The sequence below is a fragment of the Pseudorca crassidens genome, chromosome 6 (assembly GCF_039906515.1).
Source record: "Pseudorca crassidens isolate mPseCra1 chromosome 6, mPseCra1.hap1, whole genome shotgun sequence".
Lineage (NCBI taxonomy): Eukaryota > Metazoa > Chordata > Mammalia > Artiodactyla > Delphinidae > Pseudorca > Pseudorca crassidens.
The window spans coordinates 47895150-47915134 of record NC_090301.1 but is presented as its reverse complement, the minus strand read 5'-3'; the positions used below and the strand labels follow the sequence as shown (position 1 = coordinate 47915134).

The following is a 19985-nucleotide window of genomic DNA, read 5'->3' as shown; positions in this document are numbered from 1 at the left end:
GTATGACAAATAACTTTAACTTCATCCTCAATATCTTAGATAGTATGACACTCTGATTCTTATTTACCTTGTTTTTATAGCAGGCCATCTCCCTGGTGAGGTGTAGCACACTGGCATGGTGGTTGTGTATATTCAGCTTTCCCTTAGACCCCACCAACTCCACTTCATCAAAAGTGGAGCACTTACCCATACTGTTTCATTGAAGATGGGTAGATGGAAGTTCAGCTCCCTTTGGTTCAGCCTGACACCTTCCTGGTGAGAGAGGACACTAACTCATATCATTTCAGTGCCTCCTAGTTGTGGGGGCAGGGTAATATCACCATCAACAAGGAAGGTGGAAGTGGAAGGATTGCTCACACTGTTTTGTTGTTGCAGGTTGGGAGCAGCAGCTTTTGTCTCCTTTGGGACCAGCTGACACCAGGAGACAGTGTGGAAGAAATACAGTGCCAACTAGACCTTCCTCATTCCACACCTTTCTGCTTCACTGATGCTGGTTGGTTGTGGAACCTCAGATATCCACTGGATCCCACTGATACCAAGAGGACTAGAGCACTGACTATTTCATCTTGAAGAACTTTGTTCTGCATTGATGTCAACTGTGTGTGGAGTCTCAGCTTGTCACTTGACTCACTGACATCACCTCCAGAGTTGATTACTCCCATCTGCATCCCCAGTTAACATTATCTTTAGCAATATATCTAAATATATGGCATATCATGTTACTTTCCCTTTGTAATAGTCCAAAAGCATTCTATTACTCTTTCAATAAAATCCAGATTCATTATTGCTTCATGAAACTTTTTCAATTGTTTCTTGCTAATCTTTGCTTTGTCTCTGACCATTTCTCCATTTGTTGCTTGTGTTTTAGTTATTTTGAACAATTACAATGACCCATGCTCTCTAGCAGACAGTGCATTTTATATTGCCTTAGGTATGGGTTTGCTGTTATATATGTATATGTATGTGTGTGCGTGTATATGTGAAATACTTGTTGCTCATAGTAACATGTATACTGTGGTAGAGAAATATTTCCATGAAATTACCCTTAATTGGCCCTAATTTTGTCATCTAAATAACCAAAAAAATCAATAGCTGAAATTTCAAATTTAGTCACTTATAGCACATTTTGGGAGATCTCCAAAATACAAATATCATACTACTACAACTATATAGATAAGTGAATAAATAAAATGAATTAAATCTTTTATTACCTGTATCTCATGGAAAATTCTTTCAAAGAAAAAGTCATGTACTATACAGTCTCATGGGGACAGTGAGAATCACTTCCCATGTATTGTTATACACATTATATGCTAAACACAAACACAGATAAAACTAAATGTACAGCTTGCTGCACAGGAATAGCTGACCGCATATATTACCAGCATGGCAGGTGAACCTTCCTTTTACTGCCAAATTAGTTCCAGGTATGAGATGTTGTTAGTGTCTCCAGTAGTCCTGACTGGTCTAAAATTGGACTGCTTTTGGATTTAAATCTGTGCCACTGTTTTGTTTGAGATGTGATATTCTAGTATTAATACATAATTTCTATAAACAGAAACTCAAGTGTCATCTGGTTATTAAAGACTCTACCTTCTACACGGTCACATTATAGTGGAAATAAATGTAATTATGTACATGTATAATATGATAATTTTACTTTTGGTCAAAGAGGACAAATGTAGAACAGCTGTATTTTCTGTTTTAAAGTTCCCATCAGTCAATTACAGCACATTATCTGAAAACAGATGGCACTGAAGTCAGGCAGAATTCTCCAGCACTGAGTATTAACATGGAGGAATTTTAGTAATATAGAGTGTCACCCATAAGGTAAATCCTGTATGATATTTACCACTGTGCTATTACATAATATTTTTTTAAGTAAAATTAACCTGATTCTCTATTGTTGACTGATGTTGCATTGTATTTATAACCCATTTTCTATCCTAGCAGCCACATTACCTGGAGAGAAAGAATACTTATGTTTTCAGGGACTTCTAAATATTATTTTGGCCAGATGGCTATTAAATGGTCAGAGTTTTTGGATGAGTACTAAAACATCTGTTCTCAGTATTGTCCTGCTTTCAACAATTCAGCTTGTTAGTAGATGGAGAGAAGTTCCCCTATGAGTTATCTCCCATAGTTGAGACTTATAGGATTACATTTTGTAGGAATAATGAGAATGAAATGTTAGCACCTATATTAAAACTGTATAGATTCATCTGATAAAATTTTCATACCACACTACAGATGCTCATTGAATTAAATCTCTTTACACAAAATGACGATTGATCTTTTTACTGCTTATAGAATATAAATGCTGAAGTATAACATATTACATTACAAGCAAATTAATTCTAAAAACAATGTGCATATATACCACAACAAGCCTAAAAAAGCAGAGTTGTACTGATTCTACCACTTCACAGCTAAGTTCAATGTAAGCAGACATGCACATCTTGAGATAAATAACTAAGAAAAGAATACTGGCAAAACATGTCCTTTACAAGACAGTTCAAGATATAATTCTTAATATTTCAGTGACATAGGTACAAATAAAACAGGGAAAAATATTGAAATATTACTGGAGGAGTTCTGATTCTACAAAGATTATTTCTTCAAGACCCTGTACAACTAAAACACTCTTGCCACAAGCAAGAACAGGAAGACTATGATAGATGGAAAGAAGAAGAAAATCAACTTAGGGACCTCCAATCATGAAGGATAACACATGGTGAGTTCCATGGGTTTTCTTATTGCCTCCCACATATCCTGATAAAACATTACAGATTATAGCACCTGCATTACAACAATAACAATTCTAGATGTCAGTAGGATAATATCTTCCTAAACCTAAAGCAGGCAAAGGCTGTTTTTCAAATAGAAAATGAAGAGGATGAATCCCGAAGAAAAAGTAAAATTTTAATTATCAAAAAATAGTGCTGAGAGTGAAGGGGAAAGGTATAAACTTTGAAGAGATATCTGTAGATCATAAGAGGCATAAATGACTTGTACCCAGCATATATGTCATGGCAATTTTTAAAATAGAGAATTGCATAGAAAACAGGTTAAAACTTTGAATGGGTATGTCACAAAAGAATATATATAAATGACTAATGAATAAAAAGGTATTCAATATCATAGTAATTACAGAAATGCAAATTAAAACTAAATTAATACACTACATATCTACCAGAATGATTGACTCACAGAAATTTTACTAGATTTAACCATAGATCTGAAAAATAATGAATTATTTTATTATTTATATCTCAAAAATAGAGTTTAACCTCTGCTGGAATATCATTAAAAATAAATTGTTGGGCTTCCCTGGTGGCGCGGTGGTTGAGAGTCCACCTGCCGATGCAGGGGACACGGGTTCGTGCCCCGGTCTGGGAAGATCCCACATGCCGTGGAGTGGCTGGGCCTGTGAGCCATGGCTACTGAGCCTGTGCGTCCAGAGCCTGTGCTCCACAATGGGAGAGGCCACAACAGTGAGAGGCCCGTGTACCACAAAAAAAAAAAAAAAAATTAAAAAATTAAAATAAATTGTTTATATCTGAATGTAAAATATCCATTTTTATTAAAGCTATGTGATGTTCCTCTTAAGAGTGAACTCCTGAAATAGTCTAAGTTATTATTTAGATGGGTTCTGATAAAACAGACTGACTTTATTAGAGCTAAAAATGACAACTTTATTTTGGGTTCAACACATAGTAGAAGTAGACTTCAAAATTATGAATATTTTCTTCCCTAAAACAATTGCAACTGAATATCTGTAGCTTTCAATTAGTAATGCAATTTCAATAATATAAAATTGATGGACTATAATGAACTAGAAGTATCAATTGCCTACAAGCTCTCACTGAAAGTTTTTTTATGACAGATGCCATATATAATTAAATTTCACAGTCAAAGGAAAAAGCCTTTCAAGTGCTTTTGTTAGTATGATAACTATACATTTTCAAAAGGAATACAGTATCAACCTTTGTAGTAACATTTCTGTTTTTCTTCCTGCACTCAGAATAGCACTGTCAAATTATAGTTAATGACCCATTTTAAATCCCTCAAATTATAGAGTGAATGATGTGAGTTAATGTGCTCCCTTACTTTTTTAACATTTCTTAAGTAGTTTTCTAAGTTTTTTAAAAGAGAAAATATGCTTTAGTCATATCAAAAGTTATGTTCAACTTTTCCAGACGGGGAAGATGGTTTTTCTAATTTTATTTCTTGTACAAAAGATTTGAAAGCACAGATAAAGCAGTACCTATAAACATATCAATTGATTTCACTCAGCTGAGTGAAATTTATGTTAAAGAAAAAGAATCAAAATATCACATTTTGGAAATAAAAAATATTTTATAATAGGAAGTGATGCTGAACTTTATACTCTTCTCTCAATTATGCACTCCACTTAATTAAATATTAGGTTTATAGTAAGAGAACACTTCTCTATTCTCATAGTGATTCCTATTTCAGATGAGTAGGTCTTTCTGTACGTTCCTAACACTGTCTGCAACTTGACAGAATTATGCATTCATAGGCAACGATTCATATTTGAAGGAAATGCCATAGAGGATAAGAGTTCACTACATGATCCTTAGCTAATAGGAAGGTTTTCGTGGAAGCTTCTTCCTAGAAGCATAATGGAAGCTTCTTGTGCATGTAACTTCCAAAATTACAAGATGTTACCATTATGAGTCTACAAAATATGAAGGGAGAAGAATTGATTAATAAAAGTTAGGTAACACTGAATATTGTCATCATGACATATATAACAGCCACACAATAAGCAAAATTATTTTTAACTATTTAGGGTCATGAAGCATATAACTATGGTGTCCTTTCTTCCTTTATTCAATAAATGCTTACTGTTTTAGTAAATTTGGCGAGGTGATGGATGTGTTAATTAACTTGAATGTGGTAATCATTTTACAATGTATATGTATATTAAATCATCACATTTGCATCTTAAATCACACTGTAAAACCTAAATATAAAAAACTTTTATTTATCAAGCATACCTCAACAAGCTAGAAAAATATAATAAAAAATAAGGTCGTAAATAAACACTAATGGTTCTCATAAAAAATATATTTTAAAAAAATGCTTACTATCTGTAATTGCCAAGGATTGGCAAGGTATTTATCTGGAGTGATTTAAAAAATGAAATACCTTTTTAAGTCTGTAATTAGAGTTTCCAATGTTGATTTAATGTAATTATTTTTTGTTTCCTTTTCTTCTGTGAATTACAACTGTGAAATGTCTCTTATTTGAATAAAGTAAAGAACTTTTCTTAACTGCTTAAAGAGACTGATACGTAGAATGTTTTGTGGTTATTGTAAGACAAAGGATTAAAGAAATGTAAGTATTCTCCTGCCATAAACATCTGGAAATCATGGGTAAAAACTAATATATTTCAAATTCAAATCTGATCTTATGTTAAAGAAAAAGAAGTTTCCAGTTTCCAAGTATTAGGTGGAACACTGGAACCTAGTGAGGAAAGCAGATAAGCTGATACTGCTCCTGTGTGAGGTCTCGGCGATAAGAGTACACAGCAGGAGAGGGTTCCATCCACATAAACCCAACAGACTAGGCCTTGTGCCCATGTAGGGCAGAAGGTAGAAAATAAGATCACTGAAGATAAACCAGGAACCCCAGCTATCTGAAAACCAGGAAAAGTAGGTGGACAGAGAAATGCAGACTATTACAAGCTTCTCTGTATCTGCATAGGCTGTAGGTGAAAACAAACCAAAAAAATAGGATTCTCAGTTCAGTCTACATATACCCTGGATATCCCCAAGCCATGAAATTAACATAAAAGTTGGTTATTGGCATTTGAATTCCTAATATGTCTAATGAAAGCAAACCAAAACCCACTGTGGAGATACACTCCCACTCAGAGACAAAATTTACCAGAATAGAAGATGAGATTTTTCAATGCAAAAAAGCATAAAATTTCAAGTAAGATAAATGAATAAAAATTCACAGCTGAACATATCTGAGTGAAATTCCATAATACTATAAAAAAGAGAATTCAAAAATAATCATAGGCAAGAGATAAAACTACATCTAGAGCAAAATTTTATGATCAATATGAAGCTAACTGAATATCTTTAAAATACTAAGATAGTCATCAAATCACAAGAGAAAAGAACAAGAGAAGTAGAAAAAATCTACAAAAACAAATCCAAAACAATTAACAAAATGGCAATAGGAATACAGATATCAATAATTACCTTAAATGTAAGCAGACTAAGTCCTCCAACCAAAAGACACAGACTGGATAAATGGATACAAAAACAAGACCTGTATATATGCTGCCTACAAGAGACTCACTTCAGACCTAGAGACACATACATACTGAAAGTGAGGGGATGAAAAAAAGTATTCCACGCAAATGGAAATCAAAAGAAAGCCAGAGTTGCAATATTTGTAACAGAAAAAAATAGACTTTAAAATAAATACTGTTTCAAGAGATAAAGGACACTATATAATGGTCAAAGGATCAAACCAAGAAAAAAAAATAACAATTGTAAATATATATGCAACCAACATAGGAACACCTCAATATATGAAGCAAATGTTGACAGACATAAGAGGAGAATTTGACACTAACAAAATAATAGTGGGGGACTTTAAGAGCCCACCTACATCAATAGATCATTCAGGAATAAAATCAATAAGAAAACACAGGCCTTAAATGACTCCTTAGACCAGATGAACTTAATTGATATTTATATAGCATTCCACCCAAAAGCAGAATACACATTCTTTTCAAGTGCACATGGAACATTCTCGAGGAGAAATCACACGCTAGGCTACAAAGCAAGCTTCCATAAACTTAAAAAATCTGAAATCATATCAAGCATCTTTTCTGACCACACTATGAGGCTAGAAATCAACTATAAGAAAAAACTGCAAAAACCACAAATACATGGAAGCTAAACAATATACCACTAAACAACCAATGGATCACTGAAGAAATCAAAGAGGAAATCAAATAATACCTAGAGACAAATGAAAATGAAAACATGATGATCCAAAACCTATGGGATGCAGCAAAAGCAATTCTAAGAGGGGAGTTTATACAAGCTTACACCAGGAAGCAAGAAAAATCTTAAATAAACCACCTAACCTTATGCCTAAAGCAACTAGGGAAGAACAACAACAACAAAAAAAACCCCTAAAGTTAGTAGAGGGAAAGAAATCATGAAAATCAGAGCGGAAATAAATGAAATAGAGACTAAGAAAACAGTAGAAAAGGCCAATGAAACTAAAAGCTGGTTCTTTGAAAAGATAAGCAAAATTCATAAACCTTTAGCCAGACTCATCAAGAAAAAAAGGGAGAGGGCTCAAATCAATAAAATGAGAAATAGAAAAGAAGTTACAACAAACAACACAGAAATACAAAGGATCATAAGACACTACTACAAGCAACTAGACACCAATAAAATGGACAACCTGGAAGAAATAAACAAATTCTTAGAAAGTTACAATCTCCCAAGACTGAACTAGGAAGAAATAGAAAATATGAAAAGACCAATTACAAGTACTGAAATTTTGAATCTGTGATTAAAAAACCAGAGACGGGCATGAGACACTAAGGCTGCTGCTACAGCCACAAAGAAGCCTGTGTGCAAGCACAGGTCATGACCACACCTCCGCTGCTGGGAGCCTGTGCAGGCTGCCACCACCAGGGTCCTGTGATCTAGGGACAAATTCCCCAGGAGAACACATGGCGTGCCTCAGGCTGTTGCAACATCACGGCAGCATATGCCACCACCATTGCCCCTCATTCCATACCCCTCCCTCTCTCCAGCCTGAGTGAGCCAGAGCCCCCTAATCAGCTGCTATTTTAACCACACTGTGTCTGGCCAAGGAAGAGACACCCTCAGGTGACCCACACAGAGGTGGGGCCAAACCAAAGCTGAACCACAGGAGCTGTGTGAACAAAGAAGAGAAAGGGAAATATCTCCCAGCAGCCTCAGGAGTAGCGGACTAAATCTCCACAATCAACTTGATGTATCTTGCATCTGTGGAATAACTGAATAGACAATGAATCATCCCAAATTTGAGGCAGTGGACTTTGGGAGCAACTATAGGCTAGGGGTTTGCTTTCTGCAACTAATTTGTTTCTGGTTTTATATTTATCTTAGTTTAGTATTTAGAGATTATCATTGGTAGATTTGTTTATTGATTTGGTCGTTCTCTTCCTTTTTATATATATATATTTTTCTTTTTTTCTTTTTCTGAGTGTGTAGTGTATGCTTCTTTGTGTGATTTTGTCTGTATAGCTTTACTTTTACCATTTATCGTAGGGTTCTGTCCATCCTTTTTTTTTTTTTTGTATACTTGTAGTGCTTCTTATCATTGGTGGATTTGTTTTTTCATTTGGTTGTTCTCTTCTTTCCTTTTTTTAATTACTTTTTTATTTTTTAATTTTTAATATATTTTTAAATTTTTTATTTTAATAAATTTATTTTATTCTTTTTTTTTTCTTTCTTTCTTTTTCTCCCTTTTCTTCTGAGCTGTGTGGTTGACAGGGTCTTGGTGCTCTGGCCAGGTTTCAAGCCTGAGTCTCTGAGGTGGGAGACTGAGTGCAGGAAACTGCTCCACCAGAGACCTCCTGGACCCACATAATATCAAATGGTGAAAGCTCTCCCAGAAATCTCCGTCTCAACATTAAGACCCAGCTCCACTCAATGACCAGCAAGCTACAGTGTTGGACACCCTTTGCCAAACAACTAGCAAGACAGGAACACAACCTCACCCATTAACAAAACGACTGCCTAAAAACATGATAAGTTCACAGACACCCCAAAACACACAACTGGAAATGGTCCGGCCAACCAGAAAGAAAAGATCCAGCCTCATCCACCAAAACGAAGGCATCAGTCCCCTCCACCAGGAAGCCTACACAACCCACTGAACCAAACTTACCCACTGGGGGAAGACACCAAAAACAACAGGATGTATGAACTGGCAGCCTGCGAAAAGGAGACCCCAAACACAGAAAGTTAAGCAAAATGAGAAGACAGAGAAGCACACAGCAGATGAAGGAGCAGGTAAAAACCCACCAGACCAAACAAATGAAGAGGAAATAGGCAGTCTACCTGAAAAAGAATTCAGAAGAATGATAGTAAGGATGATCCAAAATCTTGGAAATACAATGGAAAAAATATAAGAAACGTTTAACAAGGACCTGGAAGAAGTAAAGAGCAAAAAAAAAAAGGATAAACAATACAATAAATGAAATTAAATTAAATACAAGAAAAAATATTAAAAGCAGCAAAGGAAAAGCAAAAAAAAAACATAAAAGGGAATCCCCATAGGGTTAACAGCTGATCTTTCAGCAGAAACTCTGCAAGCCAGAAGGGAGTGGCAAGACTTATTTAAAGTGATGAAAGGGAAAAACCTACAACCAAGATTACTTTACCCAGTAAGGATCTCATTCACATTAGATGGAGAAATTAAAACCTTTACAAACAAGCAAAAGCTAAGAAAACTCAGCACTACCAAACTAGCTTTACAACAAATGCTAAAGCAAATTCTCTTGACAGGAAACACAAGATAAGGAAAAGACCTACAAAAACAAACCCAAAACAATTAAGAAAATGGTAATAGGAATATGCATATTGATAATTACCTTAAATGTAGATGGATTAAATGCTCCCACCAAAAGACACAGACTGGCTGAATGGATACAAAAACAAGATCTATACATATGCTGTCTAAAAGGGACCCACTTCAGACCTAGGGACACAACAGACTGAAAGTGAGGGGATGGAAAAAGATATTCCATGAAAAAGGAAATCAAAAGAAAGCTGGAGTACCAATCCTCATATAAGACAAAATAGACTTTAAAATAACAACTATTACAAGAGACAAAAAAGGACATTACAAAATGATTAAGGGATCATTCCAAGAAAAAGCTATAACAATTGTAAATATTTATGCAACCAACATAGGAGCACCTCAATCCATAAGGCAAATGCTAACCTCCATAAAAGGGGAAATCGACACTAACACAATCATAATAGGGGACTTTAACACCCCACTTTCACCAATGGACAGATCATCCAAAATGAAAATAAATAAGGAAACAGATGCTTTAAATGACACATTAAACAAGATGCACTAAATTGTTGTTTATAGGACATTCCATCCAAAACCAACAGAACACACTTTCTTTTCAAGTGCTCATGGAACATTCTCCAAGATAGATCATATGTGGGTCACAAATCAAGCCTTAGTAAACTTAAAAAAATTGAAATTGTACCAAGTATCTTTCCTGACCACAATGCTATGAAACTCGATATCAATTACAGGAAAAATATCTGTAAAAAATATTAACACATGGAGGCTAAACAATACATTATTAAATAACCAAGAGATCACTGAAGAAATCAAAGAGGAAATCAAAATATATCTAGAAACAAATGACAATGAAAACACAACAGCGCAAAACCTATGGATGCAGCAAAACCAGTTCTAAGAGGGAAGTTTATAGCAATACAATCTTACCTCAGGAAACAAGAAACATCTCAAAGTAACAACCTAACCTTACACCTAAAGCAATTAGAGACCGAAGAACAAAAAAACCCCAAAGTTAGCAGAAGGAAAGAAATCATAAAAATCAGATCAGAAATAAATGAAAAAGAAATGCAGGAAATGATAGCAAAGATCAATAAAACTAAAAGCTGGTTCCTTGAGAAGAAAAACAAAATTGATAAACCATTACTCAGACTCATCAAGAAAAGAAGGGAGAAGACTCAAATCAACAGAATTAGAAATGAAAAAGGAGAAGTAACAACTGAACTGAAGAAATACAAAGGATCATGACAGACTACTACAAGCAACTATATGCCAATAAAATGGACAACCTGGAAGAAATGGACACGTTTTTAGAAAAGCACAACCTTCTGAGACTGAACCAGGAAGAAACAGAAAATATAAACAGACCAATCACAGCACTGAAGTTGAAACTGTGATTAAAAATCTTCCAACAAAAAAAAGCCCAGAACCAGATGGCTTCACAGGGGAATTATATTAAACATTGAGAGAAGAGCTAACATCTATCCTTCTCAAACTCTTCCAAAATATAGCAGAGGGAAGAACACTCCCAAACTCATTCTATGAGGCCACCATCACCCTGATACCAGAACCAGACAAAGATGTCACAAAGAAAGAAAACTATAGGCCATTATCACTGATGAACATAGATGCAATAATCCTCAACAAAATACTAGCAAACGGAATCCAACAGCACATTAAAAGGTTGACACACCATGATCATGCAGAGTTTATCCCAGGATGCAAGGATTCTTCAATGTATGCAAATCACTCAATGTAATAAACCATATTAACATATGGAAGGAGAAAAATGATATGATCATCTCAATAGATGCAGAAAAAGCTCTGGACAAAATTCAACACCCATTTATGACAAAAAGTCTCCAGAAAGTAGGCATAGAGGGAACTTTCCTCAACATAATAAAGGCCATATATGACAAACCCACAGCCAACATGTTTCTCAATGGTGAAAAACTGAAACCATTTCCACTAACATCAGGAACAAGACAAGGTTGCCCACTCTCAACACTACTATTCATGTAGTCTTGGAAGTTTTAGCCACAGCAATTAGAGAAGAAAAAGAAATAAAAGGAATCAAAATTGGAAAAGAAGACATAAAACTGTCACTGTTTGCAGATGACATGATAGTACATAGAGAGAATCCTAAAGATGCTACCAGAAAACTACTAGAGCTAATCAATGAATTTGGTAAAGTGGCAGGATACAAAATTATTGCAGAGAAATCTCTTGAATTCCTATACACTAATGATGAAAAATCTGAAAGAGAAATTAAGGAAACACCCCCATTTACCATTGCAACAAAAAGAATAAAATACCTAGGAATAAACCTACCTAAGGAGACAAAAGACCTGTATGCAGAAAACTGTAAGACACTGATGAAAGAAATGAAAGATGGTACAAACCGATGGAGAAATATACCATGTTCCTGGATTGGACGAATCAACATTGTGAAAATGAGTCTACTATCCAAGGCAATCTACAGATTCAATGCAATCGCTATCAAAATGCTAATGGCATTTTTTACAGAACTATAATAAAAAACTTCACAATTTGTATGGAAACATGGAAGACTCCTAATAGCCAAAGCAATCTTGAGAAAGAAAAATGGAGCTAGAGGAATCAGGCTCCCTGACTTCAAACTATACTACAAAGCTACAGTAATAAAGACAGTATGGTACTGGCACAAAAACAGAAATACAGATCAATGGAACAGGACAGAAAGCCCAGAGATAAACTCACGCACATATGGTCACCTTATCTTTGATAAAGAAGACAAGAATATACAATGCAGAAAAGACAGCCTTCTTCAATAAGCGGTGCTGGGAAACTGGACAGCTACATATAAAAGAATGAAGCTAGAACACTCCCTAACACCATACAGAAAAATAAACTCAAAATGGATTAAAAACCTAAATGTAAGGCCAGACACTATAAAACTCTTAGAGGAAAACACAGGCATAACACTCTGGGACATAAATCACAGCAAGATTCTTTTTGACCCACCTCGTAGAGAAATGGAAATTTAAAAAAAATAAATGGGACCTAATGAAACCTAAAAACTACTGTACAGCAAAGGAAACCATAAAAAAGATGAAAAGACAACCCTCAGAATGGGAGGAAATATTTGCAAAGGAGGCCAATGACAAAGGATTAATCTCTAAAGTATACAAGCAGCTGATGCAGCTCAATAACAAAAACACAAAAAACCCAATTCAAAAATGTGCAGAAGACCTAAATAGACATTTCTCCAAAGAAGATATACAGATTGCCAACAAACACATGAAAGGATGCTCAACATCACTAATCATTAGAGAAATGCAAATCAAAACTACAATGAGGTATCACCTCACACTATTCAGAATGGCCATCATCAAAAAATCTAGAAACAATAAATGCTGGAGAGGGTGCAGAGAAAAGAGAACCCTCTTGCACTGTGGGTGGGAATGTAAATTGATACAGCCACTATGGAGAACAGTATGGAGGTTCCTTACAAAACTAAAAATAGAACTACAATATGACCCAGCACTCTCACTACTAGGCATATACCCTGAGAAAACCATAATTCAAAAAGAGTCATGTACCACAGTGTTCACTGCAGCTCTATTTAAAATATACAGGACATGGAAGCAACCTAAGTGTCTATCAACAGATGAATGGACAAAGAAAATGTGGCACATACATACAATGGAATATTACTCAGCCATAAAAAGAAACGAAATTGAGTTATTTGTAGTGAGGTGGATGGACCTAGACACTGTCATACAGAGTAAAGTAAGTGAGAAAGAGATAAACAAATACCATATGCTAACACATATAAATGGAATCTGAAAAAGAGAAAATAAATGGTTCTGAAGAACCTAGGGGCAGGACAGGAATAAAGATGCAGACGTAGAGAGAATGATCTGGGAGACTTCCAGGAAGATGGCGGAAGAGTAAGATGCGGAGATCACCTTCCTCCCCACAGATACACCAGAAATACATCTACACGTGGAACAACTAATACAGAACACCTACTGAACGCTGGCAGAGGACCTCAGACCTCCCAAAAGGCAAGAAATCCCCCACGTACCTGGGTAGGGCAAAAGAGAAAAGAATAAACAGAGACAGAAGGATAGGGACGGGACCTGTACCAGTGGGAGGGAGCTGTGAAGGAGGAAAGGTTTCCACACACTAGGAAGCCCCTTCATGGGTGGAGACTGCGGGTGGCGGAGAGGGTGAGCTTCAGAGCCGCAGATGAGAGCACAGCAACAGGGGTGTGGAGGGCAAAGCGGAGAGAATCCCACACAGAGGATTGCTGCCAACGGGCACTCACCAGCCCGAGCGCCTTGTCTGCTCCCCTGCCGGAGCAGGCGGAGCTGGGAGCTGAGGCTCAAGCTTTGGTCGGAGCGCAGGGAGAAGACTGGGGTTGGCGACGGGAACACAGCCTGCAGGGGCTTAGTGCGCCACAGCTGGCCGGGAGGGAGTCCAGGAAAAAGTCTGGACCTGCCGAAGAAGCAAGAGACTTTTTCTTCCCTCTTTGTTTCCTGGTGTGCAAGGAGAGGGGATTAAGAGCGCTGCTTAAAGGAGCTCCAGAGATGGGTGTGAGCCGCGGCTAAAAGCTGGGACCCCAGAGAGAGACATGAGACGTTAAGCCTGCTGCTGCCGCCATCAAGAAGCCAGTGTGCGAGCACAGGTCACTATCCACACCCCCCTTCCGGGGAGCCTGTTCAGCCCGCCACTGCCAGGGTCCCGGGATCCACGGACAACTTCCCCAGGAGAACGCACTGCGCGCCTCAGGCTGGTACAACGTCACGCTGGCCTCTGCTGCCGCAGGCTCACCCTGCACTCCGTGATTCTCCCTACCCCCGGCTTGAGTGACCCAGAGCCCCCGCATCAGCGGCTCCTTTAACCCTGTCCTGTCTGAGCAAACAACAGATGCCCTCAGGCGACCTACACGCACAGGCGGGGCCAAATCCAAAGCTGAGCCCCTGGGAGCTGTGAAAACAAAGAGAAAGGGAAATCTCTCCCAGCAGCCTCAGAAGCAGCAGACTAAAGCTCCACAATCAACTTGATGTACCCTGCATCTGTGGAATACATGAATAGACAACGAATCATACCAAATTAAGGAGGTGGACTTTGAGAGCAGTATTTATTATTTTTTCCCCTTTTCCTTTTTTTGTGAGTGTGTACGTGTATGCTTCTGGGTGGGATTTTGTCTGTATAGCTTTGCTTCCACCATTTGTCCGAGGGTTCTATCCGTCCGTTTTTTGTTTATTTTTTTCTTAATAATTACTTTTTTATTTTAATAACTTTATTTATTTTACTTTATCTTCGTTCTTTGTTTCCTTCCTTCCCCCCTTTAGACAGCGAATCATCCCAAATTGAGGAGGTGGATTTTGAGAGCAAGATTTATGATTTTTTCCCCTTTTCCTCTTTTTGTGAATGTGTATGTGTATGCTTCTGTGTGAGATTTTGTCTGTACAGCTTCGCTTCCACCATATGTCCCAGGGTTCTAACCATCCGTTTTTATGTTTTTTTTTCCTCTTAATAATTATTTTATTTTAATAACTTTATTATATTTTCTTATTTTACTTTATCTTCTTTCTTTCTTTTTTTTTCCTTCCTTCCCTCCTTCCTTCCTTCCTCCCTCCCTCCCTCCTTTCTTTCTTTCTACTTCTACTAATTTTTTCTTTCTACTTTGTCTCCCTTTTCTTCTGAGCCATGTGGATGAATGGCTCTTGGTGTTGCAGCCAAGAGTAGTGCTGTGCCTCTGAGGTGGGAGAGCCAACTTCAGGACACTGGTCCACAAGAGACCTCCCAGCTCCACATAATATCAAATGGCGAAAATCTCCCAGAGATCTCCATCTCAACACCAGCACCCAGCTTCACTCAACGACCAGCAAGCTACACTGCTGGACATCCTAGGCCAAACAACTAGAAAAACAGGAACACAACCCCACCCATTAGCAGAGAGGCTGCCTAAAATCATAAGAAGTCCACAGACACCCCGAAACACACCAGCAGACGTGGAACTGCCCACCAGAAAGAAAAGATCCAGCCTCATCCACCAGAACACAGGCATTACTCCCCTCCACCAGGAAGTCTACACAACACACGGAACCAATCTTAGCCAGTGGGAACAGACACAAAAAACAACGGGAACTACGAACCTGCAGCCTGCAAAAAGGAGACCCCAAACACAGTAAGAGAAGCAAAATGAGAAGAAAGAAAAACACACAGCAGATGAAGGAGCAGGATAAAAACCCACCAGACCTAACAAATGAAGAGGAAATAGGCAGTCTACCTGAAAAAGAATTCAGAATAATGATAGTAAAGATGATCCAAAATCTTGGAAATAGAATAGACAAAATGCAAGAAACTTTTAACAAGGGCCTAGAAGAACTAAAGATGAAACAAACCATGATCAACAACACAATAAATGAAATGAAAAATACTCTAGATGGGATCAATAGCAGAATAACTGAGGCAGAAGAACGGATAAGTGACCTGGAAGATAAAATAGTGGAAATAACTACTGCAGAGCAGAATAAAGAAAAAAGAATGAAAAGAACTGAGGACAGTCTCAGAGACCTCTGGGACAACATTAAATGCACTAACATTCGAATTATAGGGGTTCCAGAAGAAGAAGAGAAAAAGAAAGGGACTGAGAAAATATTTGAAGAGATTAGAGTTGAAAACTTCCCTAATATGGGAAAGGAAATAGTTAATCAAGTCTAGGCAGCACACAGAGTACCATACAGGATAAATCAAAGGAGAAATACGCCAAGATACATATTAATCAAACTGTCAAAAATCAAATACGAAGAAAACATATTAAAAGCAGCAAGGGAAAAACAACAAATAACACATAAGGGAATCCCCATAAGGTTAACAGCTGATCTTTCAGCAGAAACTCTACAAGCCAGAAGGGTCTGGCAGGACATATTTAAAGTGATGAAGGAGAAAAACCTACAAGCAAGAGTACTCTACCCAGCAAGGATCTCATTCAGATTTGATGGACAAATGAAAACCTTTACAGACAAGCAAAAGCTGAGAGAGTTCAGCACCACCAAACCAGCTCTACAACAACTGCTAAAGGAACTTCTCTAGGCAAGAAACACAAGAGAAGGAAAAGACCTACAATAATGAGCCCAAAACAATTAAGAAAATGGGAATAGGAACATACATCTCGATAATTACCTTAAATGTAAATGGACTAAATGCTCCCACCAAAAGACACAGATTGGCTGAATGCATACAAAAACAAGACCCATATATATGCTGTCTACAAGAGACCCACTTCAGACCTAGAGACACATACAGACTGAAAGTAAGGGGATGGAAAAAGATATTTCATGCAAATGGAAACCAGAAGAAAGCTGGAGTAGCAATTCTCATATCAGAGAAAATAGACTTTAAAATAAAGACTATTAGAAGAGACAAAGAAGGACACTACATAATGATCAAGGGATCGATCCAAGAAGAAAATGTAACAATTGTAAATATTTATGCACCCAACATAGGAGCACCTCAATAGATAAGGCAAATACTAACAGCCATAAAGGGAGAAATCGACAGTAACACATTCATAGTAGGGGACTTTAACACTCCATTTTCACCAATGGACAGATCATCCAAAATGAAAACAAATAAGGAAACCCAAGCTTTAAATGATACATTAAAAAAGATGGACTTAATTGATATTTATAGGACATTCCATCCAAAAACAACAGAATACACATTTTTCTCTAGTGCTCACGGAACATTTTCCAGGATAGATCATATCTTGGGGTCACAAATCAAGCCTTGGTAAATTTAAGAAAATTGAAATTGTATCAAGTATCTTTTCCGACCACAATGCTATGAGACTAGATATTAATTACAGGAAAAGATCTGTAAAACATACAAACACATGGAGGCTAAACAATACACTACTTAATAACGAAGTGATCACTGAAGAAATCAAAAAGGAAATTAAAAAAAACCAAGAAACAAATGACAATGAACGCACGACGACCCACAACCTATGGGATGCAGCAAAAGCAGTTCTAAGAGGGAAGTTTATAGCAATACAATCCTACCTTAAGAAAAGAAAACATCTCGAATAAACAACCTAACCTTGCACCTAAAGCAATTAGAGAAAGAACAAAAAAAACCCAAAGTTAGGAGAAGTAAAGAAATCATAAAAATCAGATCAGAAATAAATGAAAAAGAAATGAAGGAAACAATAGCAAAGATCAATAAAACTAAAAGCTGGTTATTTGAGAAGATAAACAAAATTGATAAACCATTAGCCAGACTCATCAAGAAAAAAAGGGAGAAGACTAAAATCAATAGAATTAGAAATGAAAAAGGAGAAGTAACAACTGACACTGCAGAAATACAAAGGATCATGAGAGATTACTGTAAGCTATTCTATGCCAATAAAATGGACAACCTGGAAGAAATGGACAAATTCTTAAAAGGCACAACCTGCCAAGACTGAATCAGGAAGAAATAGAAAATATGAACAGACCAATCACAAGCACTGAAATTGAAACTGTGATTAAATATCTTTCAACAAACAAAAGCCCAGGACCAGATGGCTTCACAGGTGCATTCTATCAAACAGTGAGAGAAGAGCTAACATCTATCCTTCTCAAACTCTTCCAAAATATAGCAGAGGGAGGAACACTCCCAAACTCATTCTAGGAGGCCACCATCACCCTGATACCAAAACCAGACAAGGATATCACAAAGAAAGAAAACTACAGGCCAATATCACTGATGAACATAGATGCAAAAATCCTCAACAAATACTAGCAAACAGAATCCAACAGCACATTAAACGGATCATACACCATGATCAAGTGGGGTTTATTCCAGGAATGCAAGGATTCTTCAATATATGCAAATCAATCAATGTGATAAACCATATTAACAAATGGAAGGAGAAAAACGATATGATCATCTCAACAGATGCAGAAAAAGCTTTTGACAAAATTCAACACCCTTTATGATAAAAACCCTGCAGAAATTAGGCATAGAAGGAACTTTCCTCAACATAATAAAGGCCATATATGACAAACCCACAGCCAACATCGTCCTCAATGGTGAAAAACTGAAAGCATTTCCACTAAGATCAGGAACAAGACAAGGTTGCCCACTCTCACCACTCTTATTCAACATAGTTTTGGAAGTTTTAGCCACAGCAATCAGAGAAGAAAAGGAAATAAAAGGAATCCAAATCAGGAAAGAAGTAAACCTGTCACTGTTTGCAGATGACATGATACTATACATAGAGAATCCTAAAGATGCTACCAGAAAACTACTAGAGCTAATCAATGAATTTGGTAAAGTAGCAGGATACAAAATTAATGCACAGAAATCTCTGGCATTCCTATACACTAATGATGAAAAATCTGAAAGTGAAATCAAGGAAACACTCCCATTTACCATTGCAACAAAAAGAATAAAATATCTAGGAATAAACCTACCTAAGGAGACAAAAGACCTGTATGCAGAAAATTATAAGACACTGATGAAAGAAATTAAAGATGATACAAATAGATGGAGAGATATACCATGTTCTTGGATTGGAAGAATCAACATTGTGAAAATGACTCTACTACGCAAAGCAATCTACAGATTCAATGCAATCCCTATCAAACTACCACTGGCATTTTTCACAGAACTAGAACAAAAAATCCCACAATTTGTATGGAAACACAAAAGACCCCGAACAGCCAAAGCAATCTTGAGAATGAAAAACGGAGCTGGAGGAATCAGGCTCCCTGACTTCAGACTATACTACATAGCTACAGTAATCAAGACAGTATGGTACTGGCACAAAAACAGAAAGATAGATCAATGGAACAGGATAGAAAGCCCAGAGATAAACCCACGCACATATAGTCACCTTATCTTTGATAAAGGAGGAGGGTATGTACAGTGGAGAAAGGACAGCCTCTTCAATAAGTGGTGCTGGGAAAACTGGACAGATACATGTAAAAGTATGAGATTAGATCACTCCCTAACACCATACACAAAAATAAGCTCAAAATGGATTAAATCCCTAAATGTAAGGGCAGAAACCATCAAACTCTTAGAGGAAAACATAGGCAGAATACTCTATGACATAAATCGCAGCAAGATCCTTTTTTACCCACCTCCTAGAGAAATGGAAATAAAAACAAAAATAAACAAATGGGACCTAAAGAAACTTCAAAGCTTTTGCACAGCAAAGGAAACCAAACGGAAGACCAAAAGACAACCCTCAGAATGGGAGAAAGTATTTGCAAATGAAACAACTGACAAAGGATTAATCTCCAAAATTTACAGGCAGCTCATGCAGCTCAATAACAAAAAAACAAACAACCCAATCCAAAAATGGGCAGTAGACCTAAATAGACATTTCTCCAAAGAAGATA

The 19985-nt window shown here is 36.9% G+C and overlaps 1 long non-coding RNA gene across 1 annotated transcript in view; it reads right to left on the bottom strand.

Annotated features, from left to right (window-relative positions):
- LOC137226434 (uncharacterized) overlaps positions 1 to 19985 on the bottom strand; it is a 244151-nt gene that overhangs the window by 148094 nt on the left and 76072 nt on the right. The gene's annotated exons all lie outside the window — the stretch shown is intronic.